The 18,314-nt window shown below is 33.7% G+C and overlaps 13 non-coding genes across 13 annotated transcripts; 4 read left to right on the forward strand and 9 right to left on the reverse strand.

Annotated features, from left to right (window-relative positions):
* The first annotated feature begins 3,160 nt into the window (after positions 1-3,160).
* Positions 3,161-3,231, forward strand: SOMG_20261. Its single transcript has one exon. It is a non-coding gene; the product is annotated as a tRNA-Asp (tRNA).
* Positions 3,232-3,588: 357 nt separating this feature from the next.
* SOMG_20262 lies at positions 3,589-3,671 on the reverse strand. Its single transcript is given in 2 exon segments — positions 3,589-3,624; positions 3,634-3,671. It is a non-coding gene; the product is annotated as a tRNA-Val (tRNA).
* Positions 3,672-7,015: 3,344 nt separating this feature from the next.
* SOMG_10108 lies at positions 7,016-7,130 on the reverse strand. Its single transcript, XR_008803641.1, has one exon. It is a non-coding gene; the product is annotated as a 5S ribosomal RNA (ribosomal RNA).
* A 1,956-nt stretch (positions 7,131-9,086) lies between these two features.
* SOMG_10109 lies at positions 9,087-9,201 on the reverse strand. The gene has a single exon (XR_008803642.1). It is a non-coding gene; the product is annotated as a 5S ribosomal RNA (ribosomal RNA).
* A 1,966-nt stretch (positions 9,202-11,167) lies between these two features.
* On the reverse strand, positions 11,168-11,282 carry SOMG_10110. The gene has a single exon (XR_008803643.1). It is a non-coding gene; the product is annotated as a 5S ribosomal RNA (ribosomal RNA).
* A 347-nt stretch (positions 11,283-11,629) lies between these two features.
* Positions 11,630-11,701, reverse strand: SOMG_20263. Its single transcript has one exon. It is a non-coding gene; the product is annotated as a tRNA-Glu (tRNA).
* A 995-nt stretch (positions 11,702-12,696) lies between these two features.
* SOMG_20264 lies at positions 12,697-12,770 on the forward strand. Its single transcript has one exon. It is a non-coding gene; the product is annotated as a tRNA-Ile (tRNA).
* A 275-nt stretch (positions 12,771-13,045) lies between these two features.
* SOMG_20265 lies at positions 13,046-13,119 on the reverse strand. Its single transcript has one exon. It is a non-coding gene; the product is annotated as a tRNA-Ala (tRNA).
* Positions 13,120-13,673: 554 nt separating this feature from the next.
* SOMG_20266 lies at positions 13,674-13,756 on the forward strand. Its single transcript is given in 2 exon segments — positions 13,674-13,711; positions 13,721-13,756. It is a non-coding gene; the product is annotated as a tRNA-Val (tRNA).
* Positions 13,757-14,128: 372 nt separating this feature from the next.
* Positions 14,129-14,199, reverse strand: SOMG_20267. The gene has a single exon. It is a non-coding gene; the product is annotated as a tRNA-Asp (tRNA).
* A 1,957-nt stretch (positions 14,200-16,156) lies between these two features.
* On the reverse strand, positions 16,157-16,230 carry SOMG_20268. The gene has a single exon. It is a non-coding gene; the product is annotated as a tRNA-Ala (tRNA).
* A 1,016-nt stretch (positions 16,231-17,246) lies between these two features.
* Positions 17,247-17,361, forward strand: SOMG_10111. The gene has a single exon (XR_008803644.1). It is a non-coding gene; the product is annotated as a 5S ribosomal RNA (ribosomal RNA).
* A 638-nt stretch (positions 17,362-17,999) lies between these two features.
* On the reverse strand, positions 18,000-18,071 carry SOMG_20269. Its single transcript has one exon. It is a non-coding gene; the product is annotated as a tRNA-Glu (tRNA).
* Positions 18,072-18,314: the final 243 nt, after the last annotated feature.

The raw sequence follows: 18,314 nt of genomic DNA on the forward strand, positions 1-18,314 counted from the left end.
AGTTCAGAATGTCGGAAGGAGTAAATGCAGCTATGCAAACAAAAGCTTTGAAGACTCCCCGTACATATACATAACTCTATAAAAAATAAACTCTTTGTTGTTTTGTGGATTAAAATCTTCAAGAAACGCTTGTCTATATTCAAAAAGTTCGACAAGTCAGAGGAACCTCTAATATTAACCATAAATGGTTTTACAATGAAATTACTATTCAGTGTATTATTGTATTGATCAACACAAACACGGAAATCAAATTGATTATTATAGGCAAGGAGCATCTTTCTATTTCGGTAGCTTAGAATTACTGTTTAAGTACCAACTATTTTCAGAAAAGATGTTTTCTACCTGAAACATTTTGCTGTTTGTGCTAATATACTTGTTTTATCATCTTCATTGGTATCACCAGGTTGTTACTATACATATACCCCTCCAGATATATTTGGGAAGTAATTTAATACTCTCAATAATACGCTAATATTAATTACGGCTGTGTTCAACCTATTTTGTCAAAAGATACGGAATGTTTTGTACTAACAATAAGAAATTATCTTCCTAACTGAGTGGAATTTTTACAAACAATTAAAGAATGAGAGAAATGCAATGTTTCTCAGTACGATACGAATTCGGATGATATAAATCAAATCATGTTTCAATGTGGATATCAATCAGAGTACTAACACCTCAAATGTGTTCAACAATTAAATGGCAGATTACAAAGATTATTTATCCGCGGAACATACAAACGTTATTTAAATGACATTAAAAGCGTACGCAGCAACATCTGAAATATAGTATCTTGATACGTTACATAAGAGAAAAGATGCAAGTTTTTAAAGATAATATAAATAATATTTTTCGCTAAATACCTTTGGTAGTCATGCCTGGTCGCTCGAAAATGGGCTCCATAACAGATTGTTTAAACATTGTAGGAAACTTGTAGGAAACAGATACGAGAACTAGTAAAGAAATAAAGATCCCATAGATATATATTTTTTTTTAAATACGGTAGAGTTTATTCGCGGGGCAGTCTTCTTCGTGGCTGACACGCGTACATAAACTTATGCATGAAGCGTCAAGACAGATAATAAATGTTTCCAAGTACAGACTTTCAGTAAAAGGATTAGACGAGGTAAAAAAACTCAAGATAAGCATTTTCATGGCACACCGTTTGCCGCCAGGAAGAACTTCGAAACGATTATGGACACGGAGATTGAAAAATTAATAGGAGCAACGGAAGAGAATTTCGTTATATTCGCCCGCGTATAGGATAAGCATTATAGTCTATCATGCCCGTGGACAGGACGATTTAACGAAAGTGAAAGAAGGAATTAAGAAAAACAATGATAATAGAACAAAGCTTAATACGTAAGAATGGCTAGAGGATTGTTATTCCACACACAAGTAACGAAAATGGTTGCTGTTAAGAAAATCAGTGATACTTCATTAAATAATACTGAATCACCTGAAGCCCTTTGCGGAATTAATGACTGAGCCGACGAACGCTCCATTAACCCGAACACTCAGAAAGTGATTGAGATTTGAATAATAGAATGATTGTCCACTTACACTATAGCTTAGTCTCTTTATGTAGAAAAAAAGATAGTGTATGAAGACAAAGAATGGCAAACTGCTACAATTCTCAAACCTTTTGTGAGCACCATTAATTGTACGAAATAAGGAAACGGACAAGTACAGAGTAGTGCTTAATCATAAGTCACTGAACACAATGACAAACCGAGATTAATATCCGACATATATTTTAAAGAAATTGTTTACTGGTTAAACGGCGCCGGAGATTTCTTAAAAAAAAACATTCGGCTAGCATGAGCTTCGGAGGAAGAGGCCTATGCAAATACAGCAACTCTTCGCAAATGGTACAATTTTTTAGCAGCTACTGACGAGTCGTTTAAAACATGATTTATAAGAAAAATTAAGCGTCCATGTTCACAAAAAATACGTATAGGTGCCAGAGCGAAAATGCGTAGACATACTATCACCATCACTCATAAAACTTCAAAAAATGGTATCGACCTGGACGTGGAATGAACCAGCCGATGCTCTACCGCCCAGAGATGATTTTTCACGAATATTTTCGACTAGATACGAAAGGAATATCCCCGACACCAAGCTTTTAATAATTTTCTTGATGAAACAGTTGAAAATAAGGACTGTTCAGTAAAAAACGGTTTAATTATGAATGATCCGGGCGAATATCGATTGCAAAAGCCCCATGATTAACGCTAGTCGTTTGCAGCAAATTTCATGACCAACCAACTTCTGGATAACATTTTGGAAAAACTCTACTACAGTTTGCACAATAGAGAAGGTTTACTGGAAAGGTATAGCATTTGAAATCCAGAAAACTTGTGAAGAATTGTGATATAAATAAAAATAAAAATAAAAATAAATAAGACGCGAGACCACAAAAATACAACCATTACCAAAATCGGAAACTGTTCTCATTCATTTTTCGATTGAATTATTCATCGTATTACCAAAATCTCAGGACGAAGATGCTATATAGATTGTTGTAGAAACATTTAACGAAAACGGCTTGGTTTATACTTGTACCATTTCGCTTGTAACATAAAACCTTATAGAAAACTTTAATGATAGATGATAAATACCAAATTATGGCAACCCCCAAATGACCATCGTTGTTATACCAACAAACAATGCAGTAATTTTGTAAATTATCTTAATCAATGATGAAGTGATATATTGCATTTCATTGCATTGTATTCCAAATTAAGATTATTTCTACTATTTCGGTGCACTTGGGATTTGTTTTGACATATTGAATTTATTGTACTATTCGTTCTCGTTAACATATAATATATTCCTTTTGTGAATATTTAAAAGAGAATACGGAAGATGGAACGCTGAACATTGAACATTGGAACCATAAGCAGACAGTAGATTCGTCAGTCTTATCCAGTGGTTCCGAATGTGAAACGTGGAATATTTCCTGTAATAAAGCAAGGCTTGGATTGACCTATTTCTTCTGGGTACATTGGAAATCATTAGAAGCATGAAAGGAAGGGACATCTCATCAAAGCCTTATTATAGCTCATACATCATGCATTAAGTGAATTAGAATGAAAGCTTGCTAACATATAAATTTGGATATAGTAACCGCAATTATAGCCTGTATACACATGATTCTTCCTTAGTATAGGGGTAGTACACCAGCCTGTCACGCTGGCAGCCCGGGTTCGAATCCCGGAGGGAGAGTGACTAAACTTTTTGCGTTTATTATTTTTTGGTATTTCGTTTTTTCCTCATACTCGGGTTCTTCCTTGCATTTGAGAACGCCATTCGATTTTGCGTTTCTAATACTGTTTTGTACATGGCTTTCTTCATATTTGGCTGTTCACTCAGAGTCATATTCATTAAGTGCAAGTAGATGATGATGATGCATGCTATCAGGTGAAATGAGACAAAAAATTGCTAGTAAACTGACACTAAGCAAACTAAATGAAACCATCAACAATGAATAGGATAATAGCATAGATGTAGAAAAAAAAATAAACATTCATCATCCATTGGATGGTTCTAAAAAAAAAGAAAAGTTGAAAAAAGTGAAGGCTATGACCGTGCCAAGACTCGAACTTGGGACCGTCTGCGAACATTGAATGTTAAGCAGAAATTATAACCATCTAAACCACACGGCCTTCGTTGATGGCTTTCATTGTTTGCTATACTTATTTATCCATTTTGGTAGACAAAACAAACATTACTAATACTATTTTTGTTACTATTTAAGTAGTTATGAAAAACACAGAAAGAGAAAACTGATGATGGTTTTGAATCAAGCTTAAAGTTGCTGTAAGAATCATTCAGAATCTGGTTCTGTTGAAAGATGTATGTCTGTCATTAAATCTCATTTAGCACCCTTTCGAGTATAAAAAGTTCCAAAATTGAAATAATACATCAAAGAATACTGATATAATTAAAAAAATAGAAAACGGTTGTTGGCAAGAATTGGCCTCAATATCTGGTTTCACAGAATAACCAACAGCTCACGATTGAATCATATGTTTGCAAAGTTGCGCTATCTGAAATATGTACTATGACCGTAGGAAACTATTTAAAAGATGTCAATGGGACTAAAAGTTATAGATAGCGCCCAACATAAAGTTATTTGCCATAATCCCAATACGTACGTAACTGTTCTCAAGTAGTTCAGACATTACAACGAATTCTAATAATGCGAGTTTTGTCACCTAAGTTTTTTCTTCTATATTTTAATTCCGAGCCAAGTTTTAACAAACTATTATTTCGGATGGCAATAATTGAAAATATCATGGAGCTGAAATGTCAGATGAGGCCTATATTCAGGAACTTAAAATTATTACCAGTTGTGATTAGGAAAGATATATAATGATATCGATAGAAAATAAGAAAAAGATGTTCACAACTGTGTAATGAAAAAAGTGTCAGTTTTGTTAATGACTCGGTTTTCTATTTCAAATGCGAGTAGTAGTTATTGAAAGGACGATGACTCTGAAACTGGAGTTAGAGAATGGCCGAGCTACTTTTGAGCGAGGTGCTAGCTCTACTCAAAAATGTTAGATTCATACATGACTTCAAAAATGGCGGAAGGCTTTAATACATTCATTGAAAACTGTTTTTTCGACAGCCTTAACATTTCCACCGGTACAAAAGTAAATTATTTGAAAATTTTTGGGCAAGGCTTGTAAATTGAGAAGTTGAAAATCAGTCTATTTGAACTACTCGGAAGATACATTCAGAAGAAGACAAGCATTCGTCTAAATAATATCGGAAGCATGAGATATTCTTCTAAATAACAGGTTTAGCTTCGATATTGATTTTCAACCCGAGAATTACTACCGGCTTTATGGTGCGAAGAATTCATAATGACGGAAGCTTTTATATGATCAAATAAAGGCAGATTTTGTGATAGGTTTATAGCGTTGGAAAATTACATAGTTTTAAGAGTAAAGATTGCATAATCAGTAATGATAGAATTTTTCCAGGCAGTTTCAAAAATCTAAATGGTAAAAACCAATTCTGACCGACGCAGCTAATGTTTGACATCTCAAGACGTATTACCCCTCAATGTTTCTTTCTCTTTTAAACAATGAGAATAACAAAATAACGACAAAAATTTGGTGCTACTACTTTCATGGAAGGAATAATTTTAAGATAATGATCACCAAAGGAGAATGTAAACCTTATAAAGCTTAAGCTATAGATGTTCAAGTAGAAACAATTTGGCGCATTTATTGGTTGTATGGGAAGATATTATGAACGATTGATAGGAGAAAGAAGAATGAGTAAATAAACGTCTTTAACAAGTTTACATTAAATCAGTTTAAAACGGATTTGTTGATTAACTAAGCGTTATGCTACAATTTAAAAAAAGGTAAAACGGTTAAAAGATAGAAAGTAGGTTTCCCAGTCTTTAAAGTCGAATCTTCACACATGCTCTCTGGTATGTGACTAGCTATTTTTCTTTGGCAGATTATGAACACAGTCGACAGATGAAAAGCCGCATTCCTCGAGAAGCAGCCAGAAATCCTCTTCTACAATGTTAAGGAGAAAATGTAAGTTTACCTGACGTATTGCTAAGTCTCTTTTACCAAAACTTATAAATATTGTGTTTTCATTCAAAAGCTAAATAAATGAATAAACTAGCAACTAAGAATTGTATCAGTTTTTTAAAATTAGCCTATGAAGTGAGTAATCCCTACTTCACTAGATGTGCTGTTGCATCTTGGTATACAAAGCGGGAAGTGATTAAAAGAAAATGGATTGACTGTCTGCAAATAAACAAATTGCTATCTTGAAAAGGAATGCGCAAGAAGAATCAAAGATTTGTATTTATAAGTGTTTCAATAGGCACTAGGAAAAACAGAATTGTGGACACCAAAACTGCACGACAAGGTTTTCAAGTTCATAATTGACAATTGATAATAAATGATGACATTACATATTCAAAACGATTCAATAGATTGTAACTGTCACTAAGTCTTAAGTTACAACATTGGTACTATTATTAGACGAACATATTCCATCTACTAGTCATGGAAGTTTTTTTTGTTATTAACTCCTGAGGAAAATGAGTAATTGGCATCATCATAGAGAAAGCTCGAACGTGTCACCATCAACTAGGCTTCCTCAACAATGACTCTTTACATCGGTTGTTTTGGCGTTCTAGCCCTAAGAAAAAGGCGCGATATAAGAATTTTTAGATGTATCATATGTTAGAGGCGAGATAATATTATAGACTACACTTTAACTTTGACAGAAAAGTGTAACATAGATAATATGATAATATAACAACAAAATCAATATTGACCAGTACAAAACGTGTTTCTGTCGTCATCATTTGTTAATTGGTTGCTTCGCATTAAGTTGAATATTTTTTTTCAGAAAACGTTGTTATATGTTTAAGGGAGACACAGTATCGTCAATATTTCGAAGTAGAGTATTTCAACTTTATAATCCTTGACACGTAAATACAGGGGATATGTCGCTAAAAGAGTTAGAAATTTAGAAATGATAAAATCGTCTCATATCAGTAATACTATTTGGTATACTTTTATATACTGCAAGGAACAGTTTAAGGCATTGTTGACGTACATGAAGTTTGCTTGATGACTTTCACATATCAATATATACGAAGCATAGAAGTTTTTAGAAAGTATTTCGTGATAATGTCATTTTCGATAGCTCAAGATGCGTAATATAATATTTTTCGGGATGATCTGAAATCTTGCAAACTTCGTAATGAATAACGTCAACTCCAATCAAAAAAGTACATGAATCTTTAATAAGGTTTTTATAGAAAGTATAACGTTTTAACCTGTTGGCAAATGTTCCACCACTTCGATAATTGAAAATTTTAATAGAGTTCAAAAGAGGCAGTAACGCTATCCATGGGAAGTTCCACTGTGGGTGGTCTCGGGATGGAATGAGTCACATTTCGTTTTATAAGTAAGTTAAAAAAAAAAAGAAAATAAATAGAAAGAAATAGACAAAAAAGTGAGGGAGCCTACAGCACCCCGGATTCCCATGTTGTCTCCAACCATAGTACTAACGAGGCCCTCAGACGCTTAACTGCAGTGATCGGACGGGAACTGGTGTTTTCGCCTAGGTATGGCCGTAGACAACTCTCTATCTTTTTTAAGCTATCTATACTATTCATAACTTACTTTAATAGTATACGGGGTTTGTGTTACACATACGTTTGTCATTGAATTGAATTGAATTGAATTGAATTGAATTGAATTGAATCCAAACAAAGTAATACGAAATGGCGTTCATCTTCCTTCATCGTAAGAATGATGAAATTTTTTTTTTTTTTTTTTTTTTTTTTTTTTTAAAAAAAATAATGAAAATTAATGATTGAAACCACTGCACGCTACGCTGAACACTGAATCGGGTAACGTTTGTTTCTTTATTTATTGACTACAAAAGCATAAACATTATGTATAATTTTTAAGGTAAAGTTTTTGTTGCTACCTCTACCTCTACCTCTACCGAAACAAATAACTCACTTGAGCATCCACATACTTGGCTGGCTGTTTATATAACTCATATCCTCCTCCTACGTTTTTACAATGTTTATCACATAATTCTAGCTCGTCGTCCATCTTGCACTCAATAAGCTTAATGTCCCTTCTCGTAAGAATGGTATCATGAGACAAAATCACTAAAAGAAATCTTTTCCAAATGCTACTTTACAATGAAATCCTTCCATTGCAACATGAATTGAAAACAGAAACTCGAAAACCTGTAATATGAGGCTGATCTGTAACTTTTGGCTCGCAAAAATGAACGCCGGAAAGACATAATACATATCAGCATGATTTCCCATCAAATGATGGTTATTTTGGGGTAAAGACGAGTTTTGTGTGTCAATCGCCTTTTTGGTTTTAAGGTAGCTAGCTCACTAGATTGTACATATCTTCTCTAACTACCAGCAAATGTAGTGTTCAAATCTATACAAAAGCTGCACGTATTATCAGTAGCTAACTTCAAATTCGTTTCAAAAAGTACTCACATTCATGGAATAAATTATATTTACTTGCAAGTGGCTTTTTGTAACTACACCTTTCCAAATGGTAACCTCCAAAAACACATATACTCATATTTTCTTTGTCTCCGACATCAGTTGCAGCAAGTCATATTCTCTATATGTACCATGCTGTGCCGGTTCACTTTCCAATCAATCTTCCCAACTAATAATACTTGCATTACAAACTAATAACATTTGGGGAGGAGGAGGCAGAATCAATTCCTTAAACTTTGTTATGTCATACGTTAAAAACATGAAAGAAAAGAAAAGAAAATAAACAAATAAATAATAGTAGTAGAAAATTTAGCTTAGCTTCTACTAATGAATCGTCGATATTCATTTTGTTGACTGTTTCGGATCAAATGTAGACATATAAAATAAATCAATCAAATGGCGTTTACTATTATTGCCTTGAAGCGTATACGCTATAAGTGATGCTTAGTAGTAAATTCATCTTTTTAAAAACGTAACTAACCTCGGTTATTTTGCACTTATTGTGGGACCTGTTCGTTTGTTTTTTACCGAAATATAGTTAGAAGTTCGATTTAATCGTTCGTAGCACGGCCATGGGCGTGAAGTTGATAGCACTCGATACTTTGATACGATACGATACGATACGATACGATACGATACAATACAATACAATCAAGCCCACCCACCTACCCACCTGTCAAGTCATTTCTATAGCTAATTGATTGTTTGCATGATAACGAATTTTAAGAACCTTATGTTTTCTTTTAAGCATGTGGGCATGTGGGATTATGGAAGAAAAGACAGTACAGTGTATATAGTGTATATAGTGTATATAGTGTATATAGTGTATATAGTGTATATAGTGTATATAGTGTATATAGTGTATAAGAGATGGAAAGTTATGGAATTTTAGTTATGATGGAGAGAAAGGGGGAAGCCGTTCAAGCTTTCCATTCTTCTTTTGCGCAAAAAAAAAAAAAATTTAAACTTACCTCCGTATTTTTCCCCTCTCCTCCCCTCTTCTGACTCTCCTCACGTGAAAATAAAATAAAAAAAAAAAGTGAGAGGGAGCCTACAGCACCCCGGATTCCCATGTTGTCTCCAACCATAGTACTAACGAGGCCCTCAGACGCTTAACTGCAGTGATCGGACGGGAACTGGTGTTTTCGCCTAGGTATGGCCGTAGACAACTCTCTATCTTTTTTAAGCTATCTATACTATTCATAACTTACTTTAATAGTATACGGGGTTTGTGTTACACATACGTTTGTCATTGAATTGAATTGAATTGAATTGAATTGAATTGAATTGAATCCAAACAAAGTAATACGAAATGGCGTTCATCTTCCTTCATCGTAAGAATGATGAAATTTTTTTTTTTTTTTTTTTTTTTTTTTTTTTTAAAAAAAATAATGAAAATTAATGATTGAAACCACTGCACGCTACGCTGAACACTGAATCGGGTAACGTTTGTTTCTTTATTTATTGACTACAAAAGCATAAACATTATGTATAATTTTTAAGGTAAAGTTTTTGTTGCTACCTCTACCTCTACCTCTACCGAAACAAATAACTCACTTGAGCATCCACATACTTGGCTGGCTGTTTATATAACTCATATCCTCCTCCTACGTTTTTACAATGTTTATCACATAATTCTAGCTCGTCGTCCATCTTGCACTCAATAAGCTTAATGTCCCTTCTCGTAAGAATGGTATCATGAGACAAAATCACTAAAAGAAATCTTTTCCAAATGCTACTTTACAATGAAATCCTTCCATTGCAACATGAATTGAAAACAGAAACTCGAAAACCTGTAATATGAGGCTGATCTGTAACTTTTGGCTCGCAAAAATGAACGCCGGAAAGACATAATACATATCAGCATGATTTCCCATCAAATGATGGTTATTTTGGGGTAAAGACGAGTTTTGTGTGTCAATCGCCTTTTTGGTTTTAAGGTAGCTAGCTCACTAGATTGTACATATCTTCTCTAACTACCAGCAAATGTAGTGTTCAAATCTATACAAAAGCTGCACGTATTATCAGTAGCTAACTTCAAATTCGTTTCAAAAAGTACTCACATTCATGGAATAAATTATATTTACTTGCAAGTGGCTTTTTGTAACTACACCTTTCCAAATGGTAACCTCCAAAAACACATATACTCATATTTTCTTTGTCTCCGACATCAGTTGCAGCAAGTCATATTCTCTATATGTACCATGCTGTGCCGGTTCACTTTCCAATCAATCTTCCCAACTAATAATACTTGCATTACAAACTAATAACATTTGGGGAGGAGGAGGCAGAATCAATTCCTTAAACTTTGTTATGTCATACGTTAAAAACATGAAAGAAAAGAAAAGAAAATAAACAAATAAATAATAGTAGTAGAAAATTTAGCTTAGCTTCTACTAATGAATCGTCGATATTCATTTTGTTGACTGTTTCGGATCAAATGTAGACATATAAAATAAATCAATCAAATGGCGTTTACTATTATTGCCTTGAAGCGTATACGCTATAAGTGATGCTTAGTAGTAAATTCATCTTTTTAAAAACGTAACTAACCTCGGTTATTTTGCACTTATTGTGGGACCTGTTCGTTTGTTTTTTACCGAAATATAGTTAGAAGTTCGATTTAATCGTTCGTAGCACGGCCATGGGCGTGAAGTTGATAGCACTCGATACTTTGATACGATACGATACGATACGATACGATACGATACAATACAATACAATCAAGCCCACCCACCTACCCACCTGTCAAGTCATTTCTATAGCTAATTGATTGTTTGCATGATAACGAATTTTAAGAACCTTATGTTTTCTTTTAAGCATGTGGGCATGTGGGATTATGGAAGAAAAGACAGTACAGTGTATATAGTGTATATAGTGTATATAGTGTATATAGTGTATATAGTGTATATAGTGTATATAGTGTATATAGTGTATATAGTGTATAAGAGATGGAAAGTTATGGAATTTTAGTTATGATGGAGAGAAAGGGGGAAGCCGTTCAAGCTTTCCATTCTTCTTTTGCGCAAAAAAAAAAAAAATTTAAACTTACCTCCGTATTTTTCCCCTCTCCTCCCCTCTTCTGACTCTCCTCACGTGAAAATAAAATAAAAAAAAAAAGTGAGAGGGAGCCTACAGCACCCCGGATTCCCATGTTGTCTCCAACCATAGTACTAACGAGGCCCTCAGACGCTTAACTGCAGTGATCGGACGGGAACTGGTGTTTTCGCCTAGGTATGGCCGTAGACAACTCTCTATCTTTTTTAAGCTATCTATACTATTCATAACTTACTTTAATAGTATACGGGGTTTGTGTTACACATACGTTTGTCATTGAATCGAATTGAATTGAATCCAAACAAAGTAATACGAAATGGCGTTCATCTTCCTTCATCATGAGAATGATGATTGACAGATTACCTTTTAGCATATGACCAAGAAAATAGTTCAAGAGTTTTGCGAATTTAATAGTCTGTCTATAACACAAGAATAAAAAGGCGTTACAACTATAGCGTAAGAGAGCAACTAATATCTTTAACATAAGCACAAGATGATTACATTTTAGAACACCAAAACATGGACAAAAATATTTTCCGTTGCGGGGAGTCGAACCCCGGCCGCGTCGGTGAAAGCGACGAATCCTAGCCGTTGGACCACAACGGATTTGATTAGAATACTTTGTATTTTAATAGTATATATAATTTTATAAAATGACAATTATTGTAGAAATTAGTATATTTTCGAATGCATTTGTAAATAACCACGGAGTAATCGTTTTAGGTAGAATTTAAGGGAAAAAATAGAAATTGAATTAAACTCAAGTGATGTCAGGGCTGAAACTGGTAAATGTAAGAGGGAAATGCCTCGTTTCTTCTAAAAATTTACTGCTGTACATGGGCGATACATTTTTCCATTGTTATTGATTGAAAATGTTAGATTAGTCTTAAAAGTAATTATGATCATCTGTCAAGGTTGAAAAATTGTATTATAATATTAAAAAAAAGTCCTTTATTACAAAATGTAAACAACGGAAGTTTCTAACAAATAAACTTTATCAGAAGGAGAAATGTTATCTACTTTAGAAGATATATATATCTCAAGTTGGAGGTACGAATTTCCAGATTGGAAGATTCGACTGATCTGGCTTAATAAATCGAGTCGTCGTTTTTTAAGCTATTCAAGTCACTGGACTCTGAAAATACTTATAGAAGACATTAAATAGAGTTCAATGTATACATAAATAACTTTTTCAACTTATAAACTCATACACTCGGCATATTAAAATACACCGTAAAAATTCAGCTGTGACAACACCAATAGTTAAAATTTGTATAACAAAATTTCTAACCATCAATTGATAGTTCATAATACCGCTCCTTTCTGAAAAATATAATATAACTATGGGTAATGCATCGCTGTTTTATTTTTAATCTCGTGCATACGGAGCTTCCGTCATATAATTCGTTATCTTGTTTTCTTTATATTCTTTTGCATCAATACTTCTTCTTTCAAACTATGCTGCATATGGTTTTCAACTGATAATCCCGTAATTTACAATCTCCTAAATTCACATCTCCAAACGTAACAGCAGATGTTGTTAATTTATATTAGCAATTAAGCCAACATAGGTCGCATTTAATACAATGCTTGTAACAAATGGTCGCATGATGTAGTTGGTTATCATGTCGATCTAATAAGTCGAATGTCGCCAGTTCGAGCCTGGCTGTGACCATTAATTTTTTTATTTTTTTATTTTTTTTATTTCAAATCCATTTCATTTGCTCTTTGATTGAATTATTTGTTGATCTTTTGTTGAAGCAATGTCTTTTTATTGCATAGTGCCAACATAGTGTAAAACACCCTTTATGATAAACCCAGTGAACGCAATATATAAAATTTATAACAAACAAACCAAAATTGTAACACTGGAACAAGAGCAAAAAAAAGCAAAATAGTGAAACAATGAAATAACGACAAAACGGAAAAAAAAGAAAAAAAAGAAAAACTTGGACAAGCCAGAACTCGAATCTGGGACCTCTTCCATGCTAAGGAAGCGTGATAACCATCTACACCACATGCCCTTGGTTGATAACATTAGGATAAATAAAATATATTAAAGCAAGTAAAATAAAGAATGAAGTTTTATCACTTGTTCCTTTGCAAAGTACTCATACGTATATTCAATTCATTCATCTTTCTATATCATATTATATGTATTGGTTCTCACACGATACGCAGAAGCAGAAACAAAAAAGTATTGCATTATTGTTATTGCCATCGTTATTAGCTGTTTAGTTATTTATTTTGAAATTGAAATTGACATTGACATTGAAATTGAACTGAATTTTGATTGTTGATTGTTAAATGTTAAATGTTGAATACTGAATATTGAATATTGAATATTGAGAACGGCCTAGCAAAGAAATAATAATAATAGTAAAGCAACGAAATTAATTCATAATATTCGTACACAGGTAATGAACAAACACTGATTGAGACAATCAGAGAAATACATAACCACAGAAACTGCTTCAGTATGAGTGTCTGTCTCCTTTGCCTTTGCAGGAAACCTTGGGAGCGAAATGCCCTTACCATCTAAGTTGTAAACGTAAAGAACAGGAAGTCCTTCAACGAAGGCCGTGTGGTTTAGATGGTTATAATTTCTGCTTAACATTTAATGTTCGCAGACGGTCCCAAGTTCGAGTCTTGGCACGGTCATAGCCTTCACTTTTTTCAACTTTTCTTTTTTTTTTAGAACCATCCAATGGATGATGAATGTTTATTTTTTTTTCTACATCTATGCTATTATCCTATTCATTGTTGAATGGTTTCATTTAGTTTGCTTAGTGTCAGTTTACTAGCAATTTTTTGTCTCATTTCACCTGATAGCATGCATCATCATCATCTACTTGCACTTAATGAATATGACTCTGAGTGAACAGTCAAATATGAAGAAAACCATGTACAAAGCAGTATTAGAAACGCAAAATCGAATGGCGTTCTCAACTGCAAGGAAGAACCCGAGTATGAGGAAAAAACGAAAAAACGAAAAAAAAATAAAAAATAAAAAACCGCACAAAAAAAGAATCACTCTCCCTCCGGGATTCGAACCCGGGCTGCCAGCGTGACAGGCTGGTGTACTACCCCTATACTAAGGAAGATTTGTTAAAAGAACTTGCGTTATAATGTTATATCTATATCCTTTTTTGTCATAACTATTAAATAATCAATTTGCAAAAACGGTGTAGAACCTTGGTAGCTTGTTAATGATCTTGTAAATTCACATTGCCATCGAAGCGCTATTTTAATGTTAGACAGTTCCAATAGCAGAGTATGTATTTTTATTGTAATCTTGTCAATTCATTTCGGTGCAATACATCCTACCCTGAGATCGCCAATCAACAGCGAATCGCATAATCAAACGAGTTCCATCTCGTACATTACTTCAATTACCTTTTCACACCTGCCGTACTGCTTATTACCTTTAGCAAATACAAATGGGGAGAAAGAAGAGGACAGAGAGCCAGTAATAGAATGACCGTTCACTCATCATTGATTTGATCCATTTAATGTGTTGTTATAAACATATTTTAACATATTTTAGTGTTCTTCTGTGCACTGCGAACAGCTGCAGTGTATTATTACTATATATATTCAAAATAAAATGATACATGTTATTATATTGTGATTGTAAGTTTAACAGCACGATATATTCTACACCTTAATATAATTAATATTGCTATGTTTACGCACTAAAGCACAAAATATTCTTTGGCTAATTATTGCAAGAAAAGATTGTTTTTCCTTGTATTTGACTTTTCTTTTAGCTCCTTTGATAGACCAAATCTTTATATGACTGCCATTATAGTATTAGTTTTTCCTGTCTATCCCAAATACCAGAGAAAAGCATTTGAAATGGGAGAAACCCCAGTGTTTCTCAGAGTTGAAATGATACTTTTGTTAAGGAGAGAGCTTTCAGCAATTAAGATTACTCGCATAAAATATCAAAAAATGTGTTGCAAGAATTGGTACATAATCGGTTTAATGAAGTAAACAAGTTTCTTTAGGCTAACTAAATCTATTATATGAATATTCCAGCTTTGTATAGCGGTCAGGTAGAAAGCATTTTATATCAAGGGAGACCATAAGAACGTTAATCCCCATACCCAAAACAATCGTTTATTGAATTATTCCAACAAAACATGCAATTTTTTACAGCTGAAGACTGGCTTGCGACACAATATACCACAATCTCACCCACAAATGAGGACGGTCAGAACCAAATTGATCGTATAGCCATGTCGTAGCACTACTTTTCTGGACGCTCTCAAAGATAAAGGCAATAGGTGCCGCACTAGAATATTTAGATTATCTATATCCGTTGATTGGAATATGCAGATATTAAGGATTTGCAACTCACTCAATTACCCGAAAATACATACGAAAAGCGAATAAAGATATAGAAAGTACTTCGAAATTGGAAACATAATCTTTATTATTTCAACCGAATGATCAGCTTCCAATTAAAAATTGAAAGAGTAAAAGCTTTTATGTAATAAATGGATCAACTGGAACCGGCATTCGTGGAACTGTACAAAAAACGAATATAGAAATGAGAAGAAATTACTAAATAAAAATTTCTGTTGCAAATCCGCAGACGGTATTATGCTGCTTTCACATTTACGACTTGAATATACTGTATGGATCTTCAAGCATATAACTTTATACTACCATTGCCATTGCCATAGGCATTGTCGTTGTCGTTGTATGATAAATAGTAGTTTTGCTTGTTAAAAAGTGTTTCAATACCAAACAGAAATTATTAAGTGGAGCATTGACAAAAAACAGACCTTGTCTAGAATCAATGGTTTGTTTGCAGAATTTATGTAAAGCATTGATTGCTAACATACTAGCAGAAGTTCCTTTTAGGTTTGTGGTCCACTGATGTTGACATTTAGGTTGCCTGATAATCAACATGGAAAGCTTATTTATGAGGAGGCTTTTAGAAATTTCCTATGAATAGCGACCATTTTTTTTCTTTAGCGTAATATGTTTTGCACGTAGATATTTCCGAGACCGGCTGGGTGATTATTTATTAATGAAAACCAAGAAAAAATTTGGACAAGCCAGAACTCGAATCTGGGACCTCTTCCATGCTAAGGAAGCGTGATAACCATCTACACCACATGCCCTATTACAATCATGATGGTTTTGTATGTATAAATAGACAGTATCAATGTTATCTATTGGCTGCAAATAAAGCGCTGTCTGCCAGTGAATGATACCTCTCAAATGCATTCGCTCATGAAAAATGGTTATTACCTCAATATATATATATGTATGTACTGATGTTTGTTATGGTTATTAAAATTTAAAATAATATTGGGGCGAAAAGTTATTCCCTTTACTGACCTGACTCCATACCTGACGAGTAATTAAATAAATTCACAAATTAAAAATCTCGTCTTTACCCCCAAAATAACCATCATTTGATGGGAAATCATGCTGATATGTATTATTTCTTTCCGGCGTTCATTTTTGCGAGCCAAAAGTTACAGATCAGCCTCATATTACAGGTTTTCGAGTTTCTGTTTTCAATTCATGTTGCAATGGAAGGATTTCATTGTAAAGTAGCATTTGGAAAAGATTTCTTTTAGTGATTTTGTCTCATGATACCATTCTTACGAGAAGGGACATTAAGCTTATTGAGTGCAAGATGGACGACGAGCTAGAATTATGTGATAAACATTGTAAAAACGTAGGAGGAGGATATGAGTTATATAAACAGCCAGCCAAGTATGTGGATGCTCAAGTGAGTTATTTGTTTCGGTAGAGGTAGAGGTAGAGGTAGCAACAAAAACTTTACCTTAAAAATTATACATAATGTTTATGCTTTTGTAGTCAATAAATAAAGAAACAAACGTTACCCGATTCAGTGTTCAGCGTAGCGTGCAGTGGTTTCAATCATTAATTTTCATTATTTTTTTTAAAAAAAAAAAAAAAAAAAAAAAAAAAAATTTCATCATTCTTACGATGAAGGAAGATGAACGCCATTTCGTATTACTTTGTTTGGATTCAATTCAATTCAATTCAATTCAATTCAATTCAATTCAATTCAATGACAAACGTATGTGTAACACAAACCCCGTATACTATTAAAGTAAGTTATGAATAGTATAGATAGCTTAAAAAAGATAGAGAGTTGTCTACGGCCATACCTAGGCGAAAACACCAGTTCCCGTCCGATCACTGCAGTTAAGCGTCTGAGGGCCTCGTTAGTACTATGGTTGGAGACAACATGGGAATCCGGGGTGCTGTAGGCTCCCTCACTTTTTTGTCTATTTCTTTCTATTTATTTTCTTTTTTTTTTTAACTTACTTATAAAACGAAATGTGACTCATTCCATCCCGAGACCACCCACAGTGGAACTTCCCATGGATAGCGTTAGTGTTTTTCAATTTATTGAGAATTATGAATGTTTTGAGGTTTAAAAAAGCTCAAGTTCTTTAGAGACTGCCAATTGGTACGAGGAATTGAAAAAAGCATTGAGAGGATTGCATCAAGCCATTCTACAAACAATGTGAAGCATGGTGGTATTATCAATACATAGGATACAACTTGTACGTGAGTCCGATCTCGATATCGTGCTAGAATAGATAGTTTATTTACTGCCTCTTTTGAACTCTATTAAAATTTTCAATTATCGAAGTGGTGGAACATTTGCCAAAACTTAAACGTATGAAAAGTACTTGGTAACTTATACTCTCAATAAACACCTTATTAAAGGTCCACTGTTTTTTGGATTGGACTTGATGTCTTTCATAATTTAACTTCCTATAGTAACTACTCTGCTTATTTTTAGTCATTAACACTTTAAAAATAGATATTAAAGTTGGGTCATATTGAGTGAACATTCGTTTTTTTTTTTCAAAAGTTATTTTCAACAAAAGAAAAAAATATTTTCCGTTGCGGGGAGTCGAACCCCGGCCGCGTCGGTGAAAGCGACGAATCCTAGCCGTTGGACCACAACGGATCGTTGAAGTGATTTTGTTTTGGATATATATATTGGCCTTTTTAATTTAAGTGTGAATTAAATACAATCAAATGAAAGAGAAGGCGTGAGTTAAAATGACCCCAAGGCAATGATTAGAGTATAAACAGGTACAAATAAGACCCATGTATAACGCTACACCTAGTTCCTTTAAAACATGGGCCACTTAACGTTCAATTGACGAAGATCTATAGAATAGCAATAGAAAAATTCTTTTTTTATTTT

The sequence above is a fragment of the Schizosaccharomyces osmophilus genome, chromosome 3 (assembly GCF_027921745.1).
Source record: "Schizosaccharomyces osmophilus chromosome 3, complete sequence".
Lineage (NCBI taxonomy): Eukaryota > Fungi > Ascomycota > Schizosaccharomycetes > Schizosaccharomycetales > Schizosaccharomycetaceae > Schizosaccharomyces > Schizosaccharomyces osmophilus.